Genomic DNA, 9,899 nt, shown 5'->3' with positions numbered 1-9,899 from the left:
TAGTATGAAAGCATTACTTACTCAGCAGAGGCCATTATGGCCTCCTCCGCCCCCCCAAAAGGAGCTCTCATCACTGAAATAACAACAAAAATGAATTAGTAAAATTTCTTTTTCAGAAATGTACCAGCAATTAAACTGAATATAAAAAAGAAGGAAAATAGCAAACTTACTTCGTGTCCCAGCAGTAGTCGAAATGTGGGGTTGGAGGGGTTTCCCCCAATCTGTCTTGACTGAAAAATAAAATATTTTGTACACACACATCATGTTAAGGAATCAGTCAGTAAACATGTTGTATTTAAATCAAAATTTAACATAGAATAAAAAAGGAGAAATACTCACAGTTCAAGATATTGTCGTAACTGGGATTTGGGTGTTAGTAAACCCTCTTACCAGTTACCTGTTACGATGACCGTTCTGCCTTATTGGGGGTGCTGCCAGCTCTGGTGGCATACTCGCTTGGTCTGTCCGGGGTGCTACATCTAGGAATAAGTGGTCTGACGACCGGGATTCCTAACTAACACATAGCATTCATGTACTGGCACTCTGGCATACAATGAATAACTCAACACAAGTTTCTATACTCACATCGGTTTACTCGATCCCTCTCTTCATAACAATTGGTCTTGGCCTGGACAGGGTAGGGCAAGCTCTCGGGATGTGAGCGTTCTACTGTCTCTTCAACCCGCACCGCACCTCGCATCTTTTTAGTGCTGACGGTATCTTTTTAAGGTGTTCGAGCCTGCTCCACCCTTGTCACATGACCCTCTACAATCTCTCTGAGTCGTTAGAAGTTACATCATTCCCTGGTCTCATGTCGTACCTCGTGATTGGAAATCTCCCTTATTTCAGAGGCTGCTCTGGACACGTGTGGATAGTCTTGATATGATTCGGATTCAGAGGATACTGCTGATGAATTCGGTTGAGCAGGTGGATTTGAGCGACGGGTAGGCTCGTCTGACCCGCTCGATAACCACCAACCGTCCGAGGAATCCTCGTGGTGACGTGGAGACCGCGGTGGTTGTATGAGTGAAAGGTTGGAAGGAGAAAGTGGAGGGATAGTGGGCTCTGAAGGTGAAGAAATTACAGGCGGTGCACTGGCTGGGCGGGGAGCCACCTGATGTTGTGTTAAACAACGAAGACGCAAAGGTGGTATTGACCTAACAATGTGGGTGAGGACCACACGCCCATTAAGATACGGAGTACCACATTCAGGACAATATATGTATGGGATATCTCCCGGCACCGACGATAAGGCCTGAACGGTCAGCGCAGCCCCTATTAATGGTTGCATAGCAACAGGGGAGCGGTAAATGTTAAAAGTTGGGCCTGCTACGAAAGGAATAGACTTTCTGCAGAAAACGCAAGAGGATTGAGGCGACCATCTTTGGTACCGACGGCGAGTGTTGTCAACCAGATGGCCGATAAAAGTGTGGTTTAGCGGAAAGGTGGTATCGATATGACGGATGAAATGGCAGGTAAGGAAAGCGAATTCCCGTTCTAGAAAATCGAGAAGAGCCAGTAATGAATATTCACCACATAGATTTTGGTAGTTGGGTCTATTGCCCATACCCACCAAATCTGGCATTTGGTATTTATATACATGAACCCATTTATTTGGGGCAATGTCAATATGCAACGTATGAACGAATACGACTCCCCATGGCAGTCGAAGTTCTGTATGAACAGAAGCAACTTGGTGTTGGATGCTGACAAGCGCCATGAAAGTAAACAAGACCCAAACTGGTCGTCGAAGAGTTCTTGTTGCTAAAAATCAAAGAAAGTCAACCATGAATCATAAACAGATTTGTAAAAGAAAATCATATATGTCATCAATAGTATTATTAGTAAATTCCATGGATTGGAAAATATAGTCACAGTGAAACTACGTTCACCTTGTATCTGCTACGAGGAATAGTAAATCAAATGTTACAGTATTTAAAATGTTAATAATCGTCACACAGAAGTAACAGTAGTGTCCCACCAAGATGCATGCGAACAAACAACATTCAACAACATTTTGTTTCATGCAAATATTTCTTCATCACAGAATATATGTATGTAAGCATAATAGAATCATTGAACACCGACTTTTCTTGACTTCTCTCGAGTCGTGTCACTGTAATTCAGTGTTCATCACCGTCTTTCATTGAGCGACATAGTATTTCATTGTATTTCATTGAATATCAACGCATTCCAATCTATTTCACTGCATACCAACGTACTGCACCGTTTTTCATTGAACATCATCGATTTCACCGTAGTTCGCATTGAATATCATCGGATTTGTCAGTATACTGAATCGTCGCGCAACGCACTATCGTCAGAGCTCTGTATAGCGTAGTTCATTTCTTTTTTTCTTGTACACGCACATAGCGAATTGCTTTGTAATAGTCCGCGAATATGTACGACGTCTCTTCTGGACTACGCGATTTATAATCGTTCGCGGACAAATAGTAGGACTATATGTAACTTGACCTACACGTTTGTGGTCAGTAACTCGGAAATGTATTCATTAAGTAGTAGTATGCGACGTGACCCAAACCTTAACAACGTTTGGTCATTAATCATAATCCGTGTATATGAATATATTTTTTATCATCAACCAACATGTGACTGTATGTAGTCCAAGTACTCTGAATGTGCACAACAAGACATTTGACAAGACAATACATACATCAGTATATGGAAACATTTCTGGAGATTTCCTGTTACCTTGGGACAATTACATATGTAACATTATAATGAATGATCTATAGCATGTATCGATATGAGCTGTGCCCCATGCTTATAACATCAACTAGGTATTTTCCTGCAATAAAACACATGCAAAAATCAATATTAGAGGGGCCCTCTCCAACTTGATATTGCTGTGCCAAACTGAAAAAGGAACAAAATATATTAATAAGTTAAATAAACTGTAGGCGCTGCGAAACTGTATTGCACATGCTAATGCTTGCGCTTCTTCTTTTTCCGCAATGATTTATGAATCATGTAGTCGCGAATTAAGCTTTGTGGGATATTGGATTCAGGTTCCCATGTTGCTTCTTGCACGGAGAAATTTTCCCAGTGGATTTTGTAATATGTCTCTCCATTAACCAGTTTGTGAGCCACGATTCGTTTAACAATGAAGACATCATCATCAAAAGTAAATCAAAAGTAGAATCTTGTGTCTGTTTTGCTGGTTGTTGCTGTGACGCGGTGTTCGTCACGTCTGTGTCCGACTCAGACGCATCAAGCTGAGACTGATTAAGGGGCATGTCAGGTTGCGTACGAGGAATTGACGTTAGTTAATCTCTCCTTAGGATTGACAAATCTTCTCAAGCGGTTCGTGTGGACAGGCACTTTAAGTAATCTATGGTCATCACAACAACGCAGTTTGTACGTAAAGTGGGGCAATTCATCAGCAATGTAGAAAGGTCCATGAAAAATCTGTCCTAACTTTCGACATTTACCCACAACACGCGCGGTTGCGTGGAGCCACACCTTGTCTCCCAGCTGAAAAATAGGGTTTGAAGTATTCCTGTCATAATAGCACTTAGCTTTCTCATGTGCTTGTTGTAAATTGGTGCGTGCCAATTGTCTAGTAACCTCCACATGATGTAAAATGGCATCAAGTCTTTGTTTAATTGTTTGTGGAAGAGGTTCAGTTGACTGTAATTCAACATCAATGGGTACTGAACATTCTTGACCAAACAGGAGGAAACATGGGGAAAATCCAGTACTCTGTGTTGCTGGGCTAGTGTTATACGCAAACATAACACTAGGGAGGAGATCATCCCAATTGTCTTGATTATCATTGATAAACAAACGGAGCGTTTGCATAATGAATGAGTTCAGTCTCTCACAAGCTCCATTAGTCTGCTGATGGTAACTACTAGTTTTCAAAGTTTCGATCCCTAATATTGAACACACTACAGTAAACAGCTTACTGGTGAATGAAGTACCGTTATCAGTTAATAGCACTCTTGGGATTCCATAAACACAAATATACTTGGAGTAGAATGTCTGAGCCACCTCTGCCGCTTCCAGTGTTGAAAGAGGGATGGCTACACTCCATCGTGAAAATGCACAAGTCAACAAAAAGATGTACCGGTGTCCTGCTTTGGTAGTCGATAATGGTCCCAAGAAATCAGCTTGTACCCGATCAAATAATTTACCTGGGGCAGGTAGGGATTGTAAAGGAGCAGGTTTCTTGTGAAAATCACGTTTATTGACTTGACACTGTTTATCAAAGATTTAGGAATCACTAGCTGACGAATAATTCTGTCTTTTCTACGGCCGGGTCCAGGCGGCGCATACAAATGATATAGTATGTCACCATCCATGACATAATCCTGACTTTGTAACAACAGTGCACGAGTAGTCTTGTCATCCTTGGTAAATAGATGAGACTTAATGCAGTCAATCAATGGTTTGAGCTCAGGATCATCATATTGTCTCTGTGCTATTGAATAATCTCCCTGAAACTCTGGAATTACACTAAGAGGATTATTGCTAATGTCCTTGTCATACAAGTCTGATGAATCCTCATGTGTAGTGATAACTGAATGATCGCTACCGCTGTCCGGCGATTGAGAGGCAGCGTTGCATACACGATTCACGTCAGTGGCAAATAGATAGGGAATATCAGAAAGTGGGTCATCTGAGTCAGGTGGGAATTCTGGATGCGGCAAACGGGATAAAAAATCCGCATTACCTAACTTCTTGCCGGGTCGATACTGAATGGTGAAGGTGAAATCTCAACCTAGCTGAGCGGTCCTTATTGTCGTTCGAATATTGTAAAGCCCTGTGCTCTGTCACAACCGTAAATGGAGCGTGTGTCAGATATATCTGGAAATGTTTAATTCCCGACACGACTGCCAAACATTCCTTTTCTGTTATTCCATAGTTTTTCTCCGCTTTAGATAAAGCACGACCACTGTAAGCAATGACTACATCCTTGCCATTTCCATCTTCCTGACCTAATAAATAGCATGAAGCCTCATCACTAGCATCGGTATACAGAATGAATGGTTTGTCAAAATCCGGAAACGCTAGGATTGGCGGTTTGAGTAAAGCCGACTTAAGGGTTTGAAATGCGTTTTCCTGGGCGTCGGTCCATACAACTGATTTGTCCTTTTGTAAAAGGATGTGCAGAGGAGCAGCTATTTTTGAAAAGCCCTGAATAAAACGGCGATAAAATCCTACCATACCGAGGAAACCTTTGACTTCCTTGGGTGTTTTGGGGGTCTTGAAATTTGCTATCACGCTAGTTTTCTCTGGATCAACTTGTACTCCATTTTGTGAAAACATATGGCCTAAATATGCAACAGATGATTTCGCAAACTGGCACTTGGATGGCTTCGCTTTTAAATTTGCTTTGCGCAAGCACAAGAACACCTCTTCTAGATCTTTCAAATGGGTGTCAAAATCTCGGGAAAAGCACAATATATCATCCAAATAACACATTGTTTTACGCCAATTTAGGTTGCGGAAAATGTCATTGATCAATCTTTGAAAAGTGGCTGGTGCAGAGGCCAGACCAAAGGCCATATGATTGAAATGGTAGGTGCCACTAGCTGTAACAAAAGCACTTTTAGGCTTACTGTCCTCATTTAAAGCTATCTGCAAATACCCTGATGCCAAATCAATAGTTGTGTAAAACTGGGCATGGGATGTACCTAGGACATCAAGAACATCTTGTAATCTGGGCATTGGAAACACTACTGGCCGACAGAGTGAATTTACAACGCTGTAGTCTACCGCTTGTCGCCAAGATGGAGGGGAACCTTTGGGCTGTTTTTTAGGTACCATAACAACAGGAGAGGCCCAGGGGCTAGTATGGTCTGGTTCACAAATGCCTAAGTCCACTAACTCCTGAACCTGACGATCTATCTCTGCACGCATTGCAGGATTAGTACGGTAAAACCGTTGTCTCACCGGTGGGGCATCTGCTGTATCAATGTTATGTTGTACAGAATCATTCAAACCTATCTCCGTGAGATTAATAGCAAAGCAATCCCGATAGTTGACTAACAGTTGACCAAGCCTAACCTGTTGCTCCTGAGACAGAGGGGATGCCGAAAAATCAATATTCAAATCACGTAACCTTGCATCAATTTCAGATTGCGAAAGGGGCGGTTCCTCCTTGTGTAAGGCAGAGGACTGCATAGGCGCAATTTCCTCTGACGGGACAATGGTAAAATGAGCTACTTCATGGCCTTTGGGGATCTCTACAGCATAAGCATTAGTATTGATTATTTGGTACACAGATTTTGTTTTGCGGAAACAACGCAACGAGCTCCTAAGACCTGATGTGTTTCTGCTAAGAGAGGGTTAGGTTCACATATGCCTACATGATCAGACGGGATTCCACTCACATAAACTGGAAAAATAATTTCAGATTGAGGGGCAATGGTGACAGCCGTCAATGAACGAACCGGTATCTGTTCAGATGTTTTGGGATGGTCCAAAACAGGAAGGGGCTCACTATTATGTGACCAAACCGGAACTGTTAACCCATTTTGAAGTGTCAATGTGAAAGATTGATAATTCAGAATTGCAGCTTGTTGGGTCAAAAAGTCTAAATCTAAGAACATAGGCGACGTTAACGCTGTAACAACCTGAAAACAGTGTTCTGTTTGAAAACAACCAATTGTGATGGGAAGTAGAACTTTTCCTATGACCGGGACTACAGTAGAACTTATTCCTTGAAGTGATATAACATCTGATTGTTGAATAGAAATTTTGTTTCTTAAACCTGACGCATTGAATGCATCTAAGGTTATAACACTAATAGCAGCACCAGAATCCACTATAGAGGAAATCAGTTGGTCTCCTAATATGACATGTATCCTATGCCTGTTATCAACCTTTGATGTTACTTGGAAAAAAGGAGATGGACGTTCAGTGAAAGATGGGGCAGAAGGATGTGGCGACTTTAAATTCGAAGTTGAAAAACTTTGCCTTTCCGAACGGGGAAACTGCCTACGTGATCGAGACTGTAATTGCTATTGACGTTGGATAGTGTTTGATCGACTCCTAGCCCTGCATACCTGATGAAAATGTCCCACTTTCTGACAAAAATGACATTTCGCATTTCGCGCCGGACACTTATCAACATGAGAGAAAACATACTCACATCCGCATCGATAGCAATGCTGGTTCCGGCCCATGTTGCGTCCCTGTCTGAAGTTGTTTCTTTGGGGAAGGGGCTGTTGTCTTCGTTGGTAGAATGGCTCTGGAGATGACTGTTGCCAAAACTGAGGGTGTGGTGGCTGGGGCGGTCCTGATGAATACCTGTTGGTTGGGCTGGCAGATTTGGAGCGCCTGTTCTGTTGGTACTGAAAAGTATTGACCCGTGGCGACGGGGTCAGTTTCACCGATAGAGCAGCAATCTGTTCTCTCAGAGTATCGATTGCCGTGCTCACTCTCTGGTCCTGTTTTACCTGAGGTAATATCGATCGAGCAAGCCGCGCAAATGAAACAGCGTCATTGAGAGTTTTAGGCTGTTTCATTAGCATGTGTTGCTGTGTACTATCATCTAGTCCTCTAACGCGTCCAATATGTCTGTTTCTGTCTTACCTAACAGACTAGCCGTCTCTGTTAATTCTGCCAAATACACATCTATGGTTTCAGTTGGTAATAATTTACGTGATCCAAACTTTTCGAGCAGAGACCATCGATCGGTTGAGTGGACGTATTTGTCCTTAAACAACTGTTGGACTTCGTCAAACAGAATGAATTCATTGTGTGATGTCTGTAGCACGTCTTTATACCACAAGTATGCCGAATCCTTTAAAAAGAGTGGGAAAACCTGTATTTTCTGGGAGTGATTCCACTGTTTGAAATTTGCAAAATGGAGAAAACGATCAAGCCATTCCTCAGCATGAGAACTATCTTTACCTGTAAAATGTTCTGGCATTAATGTGGAATCGCCCATCGTGAATTCAGAATTGGAACTTACAAGAATGTCTACATCTGCCAAATGTGTAGAGGAACTTGAAGATTCTAAATCCTCCTGAGAAAGGGATGAGAGGAAGTCCTGAGAAACAGAATGAGGAAAGTTCCGAAGAACAGGTGTAACTGAGCCCGAAGCGTCAGATGGAGGCAGATTCTGGGGATCCTGGGAGGGGGGGGGGGGGGGGGGGGGAGATCGTAACGGTGGCTGTATTAAACCTAGGCGGGCCGAATTAGTAAAGATATTGGAAGTGATGGGATGAAAGATCGTACTGTCATATGACGTCGATAAGTCAGAATCATTTGGTTGAGACATTACAAGTCAAGAGGGGTGGAAAAAATACTACAGTACCATGTTCAAACGGCGAAAAGAAATCTACAGTCGTCAAACGTCAGTACAAACGAATGAAAAGGTACTAACGGTCGTCTGTAAACACATTTTGTTCAAGACAAAACCCGCAATCTCCACCATGTCGTAACTGGGATTTGGGTTTTGACCCTCTACAATCTCTCTGATTCGTTAGAAGTTACATCATTCCCTGGTCTCATGTCGTACCTCGTGATTAGAAATCTCCCTTAATTCTAATCAGTGACTCAGCTTTAATTGCTACTTGACGAATCTATTCTGTTGTGTTGTTTGACATTTATTCTCTTTTTCCATCCCTTAATATATTACCCAATAGTAATAGCATTGGTGCTATGCCGAACTAACCGCAAATCTCAATGATAGATGTATAAATCGTTTCTTGTATATGAATGCAATTTTCACCTTAGAACAATATTCCTCAGCGATTTCTGTGTGTAGTACAGCAACGAGGCGTGAACTTGGGTGAAAATGTGTAAAGGAATGGGAACCAGGGTTTTATATTTGGAATATTCAGACAAAGAACTTCCCGTTCCAAACTCTGGAACTTTCTTTTTGTGACCTGCAATAGTTTTAAGGTTACCATTTCCTCTCAGTTTGACCTGTATTTTCAAGGCCGCCATTTCCTCTCAATTTGGCCTATATTTCCTCTCACTCATCTGTAAGGGGGTCATCCACTGGTGTTGGAAAATTCCACTATTTCAGATTCCCCTAAGGTTGAGAATACTGGCACTGGAAATTGTACCAAACAACCCCCCCAGCGTACTATCCTAAAGGGTATTCACCTTGCAAACATCAGGCTGTACTAAACGAAGGACACAAAGACAAAAAAATCAAATATTGACTTTATTATGTCAGCTACAATAGAGTAGTTGTTGATATTTCTCTTCAGTTACAAATAAAAAATAGTTGTTGAAACCAATAAACACACACACACACACACACACACACACACACACACACACACACACACATACACACACACACACTGTTAACAATGTCTGTAATACATGAACCACAATCTAATAAAACAAAATCCCCTAACAATTCAGTTACAATTCATATTTATGATGTGGTTATACAGACAGCGCAAAATTATACTGGTCCATTGATTCATTTGTTTTGCCACCATAACAAAAAAATCACTTCATCTATTTACAGTTCACACTCTCTCATTATTCGCCAACACATCATGTATACTAGGTGTGGTGATATGTCAATGTAGACATGTAATGGTGATATCAGAACAATGTAACGATACATACGTGATCTGTCCCGTCATCGGTATGAAAATCATGAACAGTGTACACACCAAAAACATTGTCCATCAGAATAAAGAATAATCCATCAGACTGTAATCCATAACACCTATTCCATTGTGTAAGCCAGTTTCCCTCCATTTCTAATATCAGACAAAGAAACACATGGGCATCCATTAGTAAACTAGACTTACGTCCCTTACCCTTGGGGTTACACAACACCAAATGTTTTCCCATAGACTTCTATAGTAACCTTATATTTTTTAAAAAAATATCCAGGCTATCAACAGCCATTCCATGTACACATGGGCACAGTCTGGCCTCTAAACTACAATAAA

The 9,899-nt window shown here is 41.6% G+C and overlaps 1 pseudogene; it reads right to left on the bottom strand.

The window, feature by feature from the left end:
• Positions 1-3,643: 3,643 nt before the first annotated feature.
• On the bottom strand, positions 3,644-7,921 carry LOC137257387 (uncharacterized; annotated as a pseudogene).
• Between the last annotated feature and the right edge of the window lie 1,978 nt (positions 7,922-9,899).

Source organism: Haliotis asinina, chromosome 12 (genome assembly GCF_037392515.1).
Source record: "Haliotis asinina isolate JCU_RB_2024 chromosome 12, JCU_Hal_asi_v2, whole genome shotgun sequence".
NCBI classification, from domain to species: Eukaryota; Metazoa; Mollusca; class Gastropoda; order Lepetellida; family Haliotidae; genus Haliotis; species Haliotis asinina.
The sequence above is the reverse complement of the archived record's forward strand: the minus strand, read 5'-3'. Positions and strand labels throughout refer to the sequence as shown.